Below are 14,335 nucleotides of genomic sequence, written 5' to 3' on the forward strand. Positions count from 1 at the left end.
ATAACAGGTGTGCACTGCCAACCCTGCTTATCCATCTATGACTTTTGTAGCTTTGCAGATTGAAGTGGTGATAATAAAAACTTCAATAGCAGAAAGAAAGAAATGAGGAAACCTATAGCTGTCTGCCTTTCTTTTCCTGAAATACACCACTAGTGACAGTGGCAATGCAGGGCCAGTAACCCTCTAAGACTATCGAGATGTGGTCTTTTTCATGTGCTGTTGCCTTGACTATTAATTTTGCATGGAATTCTTGACGTTCATTAACTTGTATTTATGTATATGGATATTTTGCCTGCTTTCTATGCACCACAAGCAATCAGATTGCACTGAAGCCAGAAAGGGCAGTGGATTCCACGTGGAACTGGAGTTACAGAAGACTGTTAGCTACCCTGTGGGTCCTCTGTTGTGAGAGCTACTCTAAAAGGATGAATGATCCCTCCGGCCCCTGCACGTGACTTTTGTCCTTCCGGTCTTCTAGTGTATTAGTTGGACATGATTACACCCAACTAAAGGGAGACATTTCTGTAGAATTGTAGGGACAGGACCATGAGGTAGGTGTGGGATGCCAGGCATTCAAGCAGAGTGCTCCCGGGATAAGCAGTGTTAAGTGGAAACTTCACATTTACCTGGGTGGATGGAACCTGCAGCAAAGCCACATGCCTCTGGTGGAGAGTGTGTCTCTGCAAGGCTTGAAAGGGGAATGGATGGTTGATGCTACTCTTTTACCACAGCAGAAGTCACAGTGCATTGAGGAAAGGTTTCTTTCAGATGAGGCTTTATTCTTCTGAAGTTTTCCTGGAATGGATCTGACCTGTGACTCACAGTTAGTCAGAGAGTTAATGTGTGAAGGAATTATCCTTGTAAGTTTCAGTCTCTTTCTCTCAAACCACAGCTTTTAAGATCTCTAAAGACAGAGAAGCATGTGATTCATTTCAGTTCCTCCCTTTCATGGGTCACTTTCTCATTCTGCACTGACTCCGACACAGAACCTGTAGACACACTGGAACCAGCTGAGACTTCATTCATCCTACTCTACCAATCACCAACTTGTGGCATGTGTCTTCCTGTCCATCTTTCATTATTGGTAAGGAGCCTATGTTCAGCCATGCCTTATTCCATGTGAATCCTCAGCATTGTTCTTGGCTCTTATGATAAATGCTACCAGATAGATTACATGGCTTTTTCTCCTTGCATTTGTTCAGATCAGCCTTTACTATCAGCCTTTCTCAGACTAAACTGCAGAGTGTGTAATGTGGACTGGGGCACTTCTTCTGTCTCAGATAAGCATGTGTACTCTTTTAAAGTTTCTGTCAGCTACTCAAGTGGACCATTCTTATGGGGGCTAAATTGACAGTTAAAGCTCATCTTGATTTCTGCCCTCTAGTAGTTGTAGCAGATGAATGGAGTTATAAGACAGGAATATAACTCAGAGACAGAATACTTGCCTAGCAAATACATGTGCTAAGTTCAATCTTAGTACATTAGGGATGATGGGGATGTAAAATGAACACTGTTACATCCTATGGAGTGTCATACAGCGAACTGGAGGTTTCCTAGAAGCTTCTAAACTCCTCCCACCTCCACTTCCTTCGTTTAGTTAACTGTGGCAAACATCCATTTTGAGGATGAATATTTCCAGTATAGGACATATATACACAGAGACCATAAACATGGATATGTAGCATGTTAAAATCTGTGGTTTGGGTGATGGACTGGAAAATGACCAAGCAGGTAAAGATAATGCAGACAAGCCTAGAGACATGCAATTGCACCCCTGAGACCCACCTTACTGATGGAGAGAATAAAATGTGCACAAATTGTTCTCTGAATGGTATTTAGTTGGGGGTGCCAGGTCTTGGCCTACTGAAGCTGAGACAACTGGCTTCCCATTCCTCATTTGTGCTAGAATCTCTCCAACTGATGCACACATATAAATATATTACTATGTATTTCATTTGAGTGATTTGGGACTTTTTCTTATTTTATCTTGGCTACACAAATCATAGAAATAAAGAAGGTCAATAGCAAAACATCATAAGAGAAACAGATTAAGAGAATGTGGTCATCTCAAGTTTGTAGATTTGCTAAGACCTTTGTTACTCTCCAAATGCCCCAACACATCTTCTATAGATGCTTGGCTAACCATGATTTATTGTGTCCTTATTTTCTCCAAGAGCCCATACATTGTGGCAAATGCAAGACAGTCTCTACACTTGTCCATGCCAAACTGGAGCTGACTGACTCCTCAAATGAGGATAACATGTTCTGAATGATTCAAAATTGGTCCAGGTCCTTCTTTTGTCATCCACATTCCTCTTAGCTGTGAGCAGTCTATACACCACCCAGAGCCAAGGCATCCACAGAATCAGCACTCCTGAGTATGACCCTGGGATGAACATGATGAGAGTAGAGAACCAATGGCTGCAACTTGTCCATTGACCAACATCCATGCTCTGCACATGTGTGCAAACACATATATAAGTATACAGATGAGTAAATGTAATAAAAGTTTTTGAGGACAGAATTCCATACCAGGTAGCTCTCAAACTTGTCTTTTCAAGTGACACAGACATTTATGGCGAAATCATGAAGGAAAACCATGTTTTCCTTGAGATTTTTAAACAAATGTTCGATGAAAGAAGGTGAGGCTGCCAGAATGATGCTAGGGAGGGGACCACAAAGGCTTTGGGGGTTGTAGAAGTTTTGTTTCATACAGAGTAAGAAAGAAGACTTGGATCTGTGCATGACAACAGACACACACACACATCTCTGATGTTCTCTAAATAGACAGAGACTCTCAGTGAGGAAACATTGAGTATGTTCAATGTTGTGACAGTAGAGGGGAGACAATGTCCTTCCTCCTTCATTCCCTGCTGTCTCTGTCGTATTACACGACCATTTAGCACTTATTGCATTCTATTTGTATATTGTTAGCTGTTAACAATCTCTTTTTCTACCCATAATTCGTTCATTGAGCTGACATTTATCAAAGGTTATTAAAATGTCAGCAGGCACAAAGGAGTAACACTGAAGGGAACATCCAATAAATATGAGACACCAGGCATGGTGGTGTGGTGACATGCCACTGACCCCAGCACCAGAGAAGTAGTCACAGAATGATCAGGAGTCTGAGGCAAGCTTGGGCTACAAGAGAGCCTCCCTAAGACAATAATATAAATAAAAATGAAGAACAGCCTGTCTTCACTGTGGAGAGAGAGCTGATGGAGCAGTATGTGGAAACATGGCCTAACTTGGCCCTGTGTGCTCTCTGGTTCTGTCTCCCAGAACAGGTAGCAGTTGGGGAGCTGAAGCCTCTTATTTGATAGACCAGCCTGGATTTCCTGCAGCAGGCAGAACCCTCCCTAGCCACCCAGCAGAGCCAAGGCCTTGGAGACAATTGCTGGGCTTCTGGACATGAAAGCCTTAGGTATAAGTCAGGGATGTTCTCTTAGCTTACATGCAGTCATAAGCATCTTAGATACTTCCTATACGGGATTCATGGGGTCCTGTCTCACTGGAGTCTTACTGATAAATTGAGAAGTGGGCAGAGAGGGCTTATTACACTATTGGCCTGGCCAAAGTGTCTAGGCCAAAGCTCAGGAATCTGCATGTCACGAGGACCATCTTTGGCAGTAGTCAACAACCTTTCTAAGGCTGTGACAGTCTCAGGTACACATCACTCCAGAGACAGAGAAGTTGCCTGCATGAATAAAGGAACCTTAGAGATCAGGTTCAGTTCACAATCCTTGAAACCAGAGAAATCAAATGACATGGGATGATAGCACTCTTTCCCCAAGCAACTGCTATTGGATTGTTGTTGGAAAGTTCTCTCTCTCTCTCTCTCTCTCTCTCTCTCTCTCTCTCTCTCTCTCTCTCTCTCTCTCTCTCTGTGTGTGTGTGTGTGTGTGTGTATGTGTGCCTGCTCTGAGCCCTCTTGCTTCTTCTCATAGGGATAACCCGACACAGTCAGAATTTCTCATAAACAATACAAGCTTGTTTTTCTTTCCAATCAGTAGAGAGGAGTACCAGGACCAAGACTCTTTCCTTGGTGACCTCTGGAGAAGCCCACCTGTAGCATCAAAGGGACAGACAAAGAAATCCACCCTGTCCCTGAAACCAGAGCCTGTGAAAGAAACAGTGGGAGGAGGAAGGGGAGGGGGCTCTGTGATTGGCATGTAAAATGAATAGAAAACTTCTTTAAAAAGCCCACTCATGCATGAGAGATGGATTCTGACCCTACTGTCAGGGGACCCCCCCAAGCAGATCAAGCTACACAACTGTCTCACCATGCAGAGGGCCTAATCCATTCTGATACAGGCTCCACAGCCATTGATCCAACTTTCATGAGTTCCTACTAGTTTGGTTTGATCGTCTCTGCATGTTTCCCCATCATGGTCCTGATGTACTTGCTCCTTTAATTCCTCTTCTCTCTCTTTGACTGGATTTCTGGAGCTCTGCCTGGTGTTTGGCTGTGGATCTCTGCATCTGCTTCCATCAGTCATTGGAGAGAATCTCTGTAATGACAGTTAGGGTATTCACCGGTCTGATCACTGGGGTAAGCCAGTTCAGTTCAGGCACCCTCTCCACTATTTCTAGTAGTCCAAGCTGGGGTCATCCTTGGGGATTCCTGGCAACTTCCCTAGCACCGGGTTTTTCTCTATCCCCATGATATCTCCTCTATCATGGTATCTCTTGTGCATCCTTGAGGCAGGAGTAAGGGCTTGGACTTGCATCTACTGGATGTGCCTCCCCATGGGAGGCCTTGCCTTCTTGTGGGGGCAAGTGAAGGGTGGGTTGGGTGGAGGAAAATGGAGTGGTAGGAGGAGGGAAGAGGGGGGAACTTTGTTGTGTAAAATGAATGAAAAAGTTCCTTATTAGAAAATAAAGAAAATTTCTTTAAAAAAGAAAGTAAAAAGAAACACATCCTGGTCCTGAAACCCAAGCCAGTGAAAGAAACACTTTAACCCTGAAACGAAAACCAAACTAACACTCTCTGACCCTGAAACCAAAGCCAAAGAAGCACATTTTTGCCCTGGAACCAGAGCCAGTAAAAGAAATACACCCTGGCCCTGAAACTAGAGGATAAGGGCAAAAAAAAGGACCAATAAAAAAATACACTTTGGCTCTGAAACCAGAGCCAACTCTGCCCCTGACCAACTAAATCAACCAATCCCTGAGCAGGAAAACCAACCAATCCCTGGGCAGAAAGTCTTCTTCCTAGAAAAACTCAACCCCTAAGAATCCCTACATAAACCTCTCTGCCTGTTCAGTTATCAGTTGTCCTTCTCCACCCTGGCAGAGTCATCCTCTATCCTGATTCCTCCTTCCCAAATAAATGTCTTTCTTTCAAGATTTTGGGTGAAGATCTTCTTTCACAGGTGAGGGGCAGAGTCTCTTCTGGGATGTTCTCTTAGGGGAACTGAGCAGCAGAAGAAATAGATACTTCTGCTAGGAAACCCTTGGGAGAGGAGCTTAAGTAGCAACTTTTTGCCAGGACTTGAGCAGATTGGTACATTTCTGCAGTGGGTTCCCCTTTAGCAGAGTGAAGCAGAAGAATTAACATGTTGGATCTGAGCTGAGAAGAAATGGATATCTCTGCTGGGATTTTCCCTTAGTGGAGGAGAGCAGAAGATGGTAATGGAGTAAATCTCTGAATCTGTAACCAAGCCTACAATTAAATGCTTTCTTTTATTAGAGTTGCCATGTCATGGTGTCTCTTCACAGCAATAGTACAGGGACATAGAGAGGTACTTTTAGCAGAATCTTCTAGCCTAAATTTATTTGCTTGAGTCCTTTGGGAAGAAGAGTGCACCTGCTATCTTGTGCCCCAGGATTTGAAGATCCTAATCCAGCATAATTATTGGTGCTGTGGCAAGCCACCACCTGCCACCACTTTCGGGGATTAGAGAGAGTTTGCAAACCTCCCTCAGTTTGGACCTTCATTGAACAGGACCAGAACTTCATTCTTCAGTGACAGGTTACTTATTCGGAAGTACCTGTGGATTGGGAAAATAAAGGCAATTATAGCTGCAATCATTAGTGCCATTTCTAGTACCTGAATGCTGTGCTGGAGAAGACATAGCCTTGCCTGATGCTCATTCTCTACCTGAAAGGAATCACTGAGCCTCAGTAAACCTCAGAGAGCACAGGTGGGTGGGAGTGCCTAGCAGCTCCTGAAGCCTTCCTGAACCCCATCTCATTTAAGCTCACTGAGGGGGGCGAGGATCTGGTTGAAACCAGTGCTCCATCTGGGTCTAGCTGGTGACACTTTCTCATCCTTCCCCTTGACCATGGAGAAGCTCCTGGAAAGGGCACATTGGCTTCAGGGAGGTGAGAACTGTACCATGTGACATTAGCAGTTCCTCCCTTTGACAATCTCTTGTATCCTGAGAGCTCTGTCATCCTCTGAGATGTCACCAGTGTTATGGGGACACCCATGACCCCTAGGGCATTTGCCCAGTGCCTATATGGCTCAACCAAAGACATATTGTTGAAAAGACTGAGCAGTCTACTAGAGAGAGAGAGAGAATGGAGAGCACAGAGAGACCAGAGACACAAAAAAGGAACCTGGCATTTGGTCTCATGTAAAACTGCAAGAAATAGATGTTCAGGAGAAGGCACAGTGATTACTGGGCAGGAGATGGGGAGCTTCCTGGAGAATTTGGACTTGATCTGGGCCTCCCAGGAGTAAGGCTCAGCAGCTCCTTTGGTAAGCAATGAGCCTATCCTTCTCTGTGTTTTTAAGGGGCAGACCCAGAGTTATGGATTTCTGATGTTTAGTTTGGCAGAGAGTCAGGAGTTGACAGCCTGCTCTGCTGGAGGTATTCTGCTTTCCCTCTGAGTGAGGAAGGAATCAGGGGAACTATTTTAGTGTCACCACTGCTCTTCATCCCCACTCCATTCATTTAGGTTTTGTTGCACTAGAATCAGGGAGAGGAAACTGCCCTGGCAAAGCTTGAGATTCTCATACTTTACATCACAACCACTAGCAAGGTAGGAGTCCCCAGGCATTGCTGTCTGCCAGGGAGTCCTAAGGTTTCTGAGATCCCAGCAGCGTGGGTGGTACAGATCTGTAGTGTAGCCTGAGAGCTTTTAGAGGCAGTGTATTAGAACAGAGACTGTACCCTTCTTGACTTCTCTGGGTGTTCTCAGCTGTAAGTGAGGAAGGGTAGGTGAATCTGATGACCAAGTTTTGTCCTGCATGACTTTTCTATCAATATGAAGGTCTGAAGCAACCAAGAAGTGATTGGGCATCCCAACACTCCCTGATTGCTGTGGATAGTACCAGTTTTCTTCTGGCTCTGACAAAAAGAAGACTGAGCTCTGAAGCCAAGTTCCATCCTGTGCAACTGTGAATAAGCTCAAGGAAGTAGTCTCTTGGGTCACCTTGTGCTGGCAGGCAGAGGAAACCAGTTGACAACTGAGATACCCTCTACCTATAGAGGAATGGGAGAATTGACAGCCACAGAAGGGGAGAATCAAGTCCGGGCTTTCAGTACCTGCTAGGGCAGAGTCTCATTTGGTCGTCTTTTTCTAAGTATCTGTGTGTCACCTTTGACTGAGATGAAGCAGTGTGTAGGGCAGGCACTGATCTTTGGCTTCCAGAATTGGATATTCCTGAGATAGCTGACCTTGGCTAGCATGGACTATCAGTGTGATACAACATATAAAAGGACACAGTTCACCTCATGTCACTCATTTGTTCTGGGTCCACCAAGTATACTTCTGAAGCCACAGTCCAGCATTCTGCAGATTGTGCAATCCAGGCTGAACATGTTACCAGCTCTTCACCTCCTGGGCTGTCGGAATATTTAAAGGGTGAAGAGGGGCTCTGGTACAGCTCTTAGTACCCTTTGACTGACATTCTTAAGATCCAAAGGATGGTTTACACAACACTGGCTGCATCTCCTTTCCTAAGCCATATGCATTGTCACAGGTGGCTCCAGGTCAAGGAATTGGCCTTTTATGTAGATTTAGGTGAAGTACAATAGCAGTGACACACAACATACTCTCTCCATGACTCTGACATGTTTGATTTTCTCACTGAGAATGACTTTACATCACCCTGATCAGCCTCTCACTAGTCAGTCATCTTTCCTCAAACTCAAGTGCATGAATAACATCTCTCTTCATGGGAGTGTTTGTTTTTGGTGCCTGAGGGCTCACCTGGGGATCCCTAGTACCTATCACCAGTCTGACCTGTCAATAGTTGATCCCACCTTTGCTAACATCATGATGACTATAGTGTATTCTGCTGAAGTCTTTGGGGAAATTTTCATCATTACCTATGGGACTTACTTTTGTTCTGACAGAACACCCAGAATTCCCCCACCATCTCCACACATTGTAATAGCCCTGTGGATAGTACTCAGTGTGAATATTCACTACAGGAGACTGGTCTTTCCTCCCCATCATCCTAACCTAATTTCCTAGCAATCTTTATTTCTGATCTTATTGATTAGAGCTCTTAAAGAAGGGAAGTGGCATCCTGGGCTATTTCTGGAAACTGTGTCATCAAATCCCTACAGATAAGTAGTGAAAAGGTTCTGATGAGGCATAGAGAGATCTCTGGGTTTGTAGGGAGGAGGTGCTGAAGGGCATCCCCTGTATCTCTGGGAAGGCTCCTAAAAGGGTAACTACTGTTTAATTGGGGAATAGCTAGTTAGCAGGTAGATGAGTACTGTTGGCGCTGACCCTACGTAACAGTACCTTCCTTGAACATTCTACTGTACCCTGGAGAGCTCTGAGCATCCTCTTTGATGTCACCACTGTTGAGGCAACACCAACTGTCATTTTGGGCATTTGCACAGTGCCTCTGAACTTCACAAAGACATGTTGGTGAGACTGAGAAAGCTACTTGGGAGAGAGAATGGACAGCCCAGAGAAGAGAGAGAGGCAGAAGGAAGCTGGCCATCTCTCTCAGGGTAAAACATCAAGAAATAAATGTTCCAGGTGAAGGTGCAGTGAGTTTTGTGCAGGGGATAGAGGAGGTAGGCTTTGAGCTAGGTCTCCCAGGAATGGGGCTCAGCAGCTGTAGACTTTGGGAAACAATGGGTCTATCCTGCTTCTCTAGGTTCGTAAATAGCAGGTACAGAGTGGAGGATTTCTGAGGGTTAGTTTGGCAGAGATCCAGGAATTATCAATCTGCAACTACTGGGCTGAGAGTGCTCTAATTTTATTATTGCTGGGAGTAGAGTCCGGGAAGCAAGAGGCCCAGGATGACAGATAAAAGACCCATATCAGGATAGGGTGTGGCTGAACTTCACCCTCCGTTGATTATTTTAGTTTCCATGGATATTGATTCTAATAATAGGTAGATTAACTCCCTTGGGTATTCACCAAGGTCTTGACTGTCCTGTAGTCGGGACAAATCTCTCCTACTTATATCCCCCAAGAAAAAACACAAAGAAGTTTATATTAATTAAAACTACTTAGTTATTAGCTCAGGCCTACCACTGACTACCTCTTACGTTTAAACTCAGCCCATTTCTATTAATTTATATGTTGTCACATGTTCCATTGCCTTACCTGTGTCCTGTTACATGCTGCTCCATGGATGGCAAGATGGCCTCTACTGACTCAGCCTTCCTGTTCCCAGAATTCTCCTCTCTGCTTATCACACCTATACTTCCTGTCTGCCTACTGGCCAATTAGCATTTTATTTATCAACCAATCAGAGCAACACATTTACAGCATATAGAATGATATCCCCATCACCAGCTTGAGAATAGCTGACCTGTTCTTTCAGGGCTTCATGGGTTTTAAGCATTCCCTCCTCCGCAGGCCTCTACTTGGGACTTAGTGTAAATATTACAGCTTTGATGGGAATGGCTTCCCCAACAGAAGTGTCATAACTCTGCCCTGTCATGCAAGTTTTCCCCTGTGGAAATGTCACAGTTCTGCTCTGGTAGGGGAAGTTTTTCCAATGCATGTGTTACAACCCTACTCTGGAAGTTATCCTGGCAATCAGGAGACAAGAAATACCACAAAGTCATAACATACAACACACCCTACACAAGATATTTATTGGGAAGGAAAAACCCAAGAAGGTGGCTGCCTCTGCCTGGGAGAGAAGTACCAGGGAACTGAGCAGAAGTCAGTTTATTTGTGGGCTCTTGGGGATGGGGAGCTATCCAGTTTGGCATGGGATTTGTGGGACTTTTGTAGCCTGTTCTTTGGGAAAGCTCAGAAATTGGTGGGATTCTGTGCTCAGAGACAGGTAGGATTTTGTGGCCTGATCTTCAGGCATGCTCAGATATCGGTGATATTTTTTCTTGACCCTGGTTATAGACTTGAGATCAAGTCTTCTTTTTTTGGCCCTGTTCTCAGAGTCAAATCATGGTCAAGGCGTCCTTTCCTTGGCTCTTTTACCCTACACTTAGCATTTCCTCTTCTGGTCCTATGACATTCAACTATGCAAGTTCACTTGAGTTTATCTACCTCCACGGACTACTGGGAAGGCACCATCCCAACTCTACCCTCACTGAGCAGGATGAGAAGATGAACAAGGCAGAGAAACTGACAATTTAGCTACAGAGGATAGCTTGTGAGAGAAATGAACTGCATGGTATCCTGACCCATTATACCAACAATGATTTGAACAGCAGGAAGTTATTATGCCCAGTTCTCTGCTGACTGTCTTGACATCACTGTGTCAGGGAAAGGAAGCTGACCTCCATGGTGTCCTCATCCCCACACTAACTTTCCTGAGTTTTTCTGAGAGGTAGAACTTGAAACCTGGGTAGGAGTGAGATGGGGACTCAGGCTGTTCTGCTTTATCCAAAAATAAAGCAGAGACTGTGGCCTGAACCCCAGTCTGGGGATAGGGCATCATTGATCTTTCATCATGCATTTCAAGATGCCTTGACAGGTCTTGGGTTGTGGGAGTTGCTAGGTGCTGTTAGTTTATGGTGATTCCTTGTAGTTGACCAACAACTGATTGTGTAGTGATGGTTCTTGGTAGAGTGGTCTCATGGTAGAGATGGTGGTTGTTAGGATAAGAAAGGAGGGGAATTATAGGAGAGAATGAAAAGGGAAAAGGAGAAATCAGAGGGTAACATGGTCAACCCCATACTTTGAGAGGAAGAAATTATCCCACTCAGCTGGAAACATAAAGATTCCCATGTACTAATCTAAGATTATGAAACTCATTGGGAGAAGTAAGAGAAGCTGAAACAAAGAATTTTCTAAAACCCCATAGTTAGCATAAACGGTTTCTAAATGTGAGGCAAATTTTTTCAAGGTTTTTATCTTGAAAATCTTGTTCTAGATTAGAGGTCTCATAACCTCAACAGTGTCAATTGTAGGCAAGTTCCTGAAGTATTAGGTGAATAAGCAAGCTGGGGTAGGGGACAAGGAGAGAGCAGGAAATGTTGCTGAGCATGCTCCTTGAGCAAGTTCAGGCAAGTTCTAAAGAGGTAGACAGTTTCCCCAAAAAGGGTTTGGTTGGGACACCAATTTGGTAAACCAGTGCATTTTCTCTAAAGTACCTAAATAAAAGTGTTTCAGCATAGCTCTAAATCTTAAATGATCAAAAGGTAAGAATTGGGGTAGCCTTATTGATGCTCAATGTCTTAGGTAGGTATTTTCAGAAGGAGTTGGGCTTTTCTGTTTTTAAGAGTGATAGCCAGAGTGTGGGGTGTCAACTGTTGATTATTTGGAAGACTAGATGGTTTTGAAAGGAGTAAGTCCAGAGATAAATTCTTCAAAGAGAATTCTTGTGACTTCTGTATCCCTTTATGCTTTCTTTGGGAAGACTTACAGACTTCTAGCCAGCCTGAAAAGGTGCAATGATGGTGCACAGGATTTGTGTTATGTGTACTTAGACATATGGATAATACCATGCAGCATTTCTGTCTAGGTTAAGTGTGTCCCTCAGCTGATGAGTCAGTGCAAAAGAAGTGTCCTGAGATGTCCTTGAAGACTGCCAGGCCTACAACGGGGCACATTTTAGTAAGAATTTGTAATTTAGTTCTCAGGTTTGGGCAGTGGATGAGGGGAGTAAGAAGCTTATGTTAAGGTTTATTGCTTATGTACAAGAATTTTGGTAGTCTGTTGAGGATTCTCTTTGCTTAAATGTCAGGAATGATGAACTCCCTTGGATGAACTCCAGTGTGTGTTGGGTAGCTGCACACTGCTTCTGTAGTTGAGCAGATCTGGATGTTGGCAAATTTCACAATCAAGCAGGGCATGGATTATGTAAGACATAAGGCCCCTTACTTGGCTACTGAACTGCGCATATGAGTCATATAATGGAGGACTGGCCAGGAATCCCAACAAGGCAAACATTGGAATTTAGGGTACTTGATCTGTGAATGGAAATGTTTGGACTTCTTAAGATGATCTGGAACCAGGTGAGTTTTTGGCTGGTAAGGTACTGATGTCACTATTTGAGACAACTATAACTTGGTGGATTGAAAATGTTATGTTTACTCATATTCAGCTTGCTAACTTCATGAGGCAGTCCAGCAGTGGCTGCCATTCACTACACTAAAGCAGTGTTTAAAAGTGTTGTCAGGAAGTTTAAAAAGCTCACACCAACAGGGAAATATTGAGTGTTAATGGGAAGCATTCCAAGGAGAGTGTATGATTTGGAAACAATAGGAATAGAGGAAGAACCATTTCAGAACTGATGGTAGTTCTTGAACTACACACTAAGAGCCACTGAGCTTCTTGGCAGTGAAAATGGGAGTAACGCAACATGAGTTAGTATACCCAAGAACACTGGCCTTTGGGAATTTGAAAATATCGTCTTTGGAATCCTGTGATGGACTTTTCAGGGGATATAAGATTTGCATAGAAATAGAAGAGGTCTTTATATTTGATAGAAATTGGAGGAAAGTGAGAGGCTCTGCCTAGAACAATTGTGTCCCAGAAGGAGGGGTTACCAGAGTGGTTATTGAGACATACTGGAGGGGAGAGAGAACAGAAGGGTTCAGAGTGTGACTACCATTAACAGGCCAAGTCAGGGAACAAATGACTTTGAGATGACTCCAGGTAGAGACATGCCCAGGTTCCAGTTTGAATGAAAGAACTGGATGAAAGGTAAGGATTAGGAAGGAGTGCTGCAGGCCACAAGAATATGAAATAGAGATTCAGCTGTATATGATAAGGCTATACCTAGAAGGATTAAGGAGTTCTTCTGGAGGAGAAGTCAAATATCAAGGAATATTTGATGTTTTTCAGCTTTTAAAATATCAGCAGTTTCCTATTATCAATTTCTTGTGTGCCCATAACTCCTAGGCCATAAGTGCAAAGATGTCTCAGATCTGAACTAAGGTCAGAACAATGCCAGGGGGCATGTGCATGTGTAGATGCTTAGCTTTGTTTCTTGTGCAAATGAAGCTCAGACCCTCCTTCATCTCCTAGGCCAAATGGCATTCCAGAGCAATTGATGCAGAACAAAAGGGATTTTTGCATACCATATGAAGGAAGATTGAGGCAGGTGGAACACCTAGCTGGGAGCAGAGTCTCATGGCTAGAGAAGAAAGAACAAGATAGAGTTTTTGTGGATGGTAGTGTCTGGGTCAGGTCAGGAGAATAGGAAAGGAAGAAATGGACATGGATGGAGGAACTGAGGATGAGGATGAGATCGATAGCAGAAGAGCTTAGTTAGGGCTATGAGAGGATAGGAAGAGAAGGGACAGAGAGGAGCTGAGTGTGAGATCAGAACTAAAGCCATATATAGAGAGAACTCAGGAAGAGAAGGGAAAGAGAGACGCTAAATATAAGACTAGAATTAAAGCTGTGTAGATAGAATTCAATCTCAGAGGAATAAAGTAATCGGACAGAAGAACCCGGTATACTTAGATTCTTTTCCCTCAAATTACTCCACAGGAGCCATAGCATCTTTCCCAGGACTCTGGGAGAAATCTTCTCAGGGCAGGCCCCTGGGAATATTTCGATAAAGGCAGAGCTAACGACTTGATCTCCCCTAGCACAGGATAATGGAGGAGTAACCATAGTTTGAGAGACAATACAATGCACCCCAATTATTAAGATAGCAGAATGATAGTGGGGTCCCACAAGTTCTGGTAGAGCATATTAAGTGACCCCAAGCATCTAATAGAAAAAGCATGTCTTACCTGTCATAGAGTTACTTGGGGCTCATCCAATTGGATAGTATAAGATGGGGACCGCTTCTGATCCTGAGGTGTGTCAGCTGGTCTTCTGAGGAGACTCAAGTGACCTGTCATCAGAAAAGGGTCATCTCTTTTAGCTCTTGGTGGCATATTTTGGTAGCTTTGAGCTTTCTTCATCTGGGGAGAGGATAATCAATTGCTCTTCCCAATCCTCAAAGGACTTATAAAAAAATCACTAAGTATTTGTCACGTTC

General features: G+C 43.9%; 1 long non-coding RNA gene across 1 annotated transcript; it reads right to left on the reverse strand.

Annotated features, from left to right (window-relative positions):
- Window positions 1-5,669: 5,669 nt before the first annotated feature.
- On the reverse strand, window positions 5,670-14,201 carry LOC143267341 (uncharacterized). Its single transcript, XR_013042343.1, has 2 exons — window positions 14,085-14,201; window positions 5,670-5,996 (listed from the first exon to the last, which is right to left on the reverse strand). It is a non-coding gene; the product is annotated as an uncharacterized LOC143267341 (long non-coding RNA).
- Window positions 14,202-14,335: the final 134 nt, after the last annotated feature.

The sequence above is a fragment of the Peromyscus maniculatus genome, chromosome 9 (genome assembly GCF_049852395.1).
Source record: "Peromyscus maniculatus bairdii isolate BWxNUB_F1_BW_parent chromosome 9, HU_Pman_BW_mat_3.1, whole genome shotgun sequence".
NCBI classification, from domain to species: Eukaryota; Metazoa; Chordata; class Mammalia; order Rodentia; family Cricetidae; genus Peromyscus; species Peromyscus maniculatus.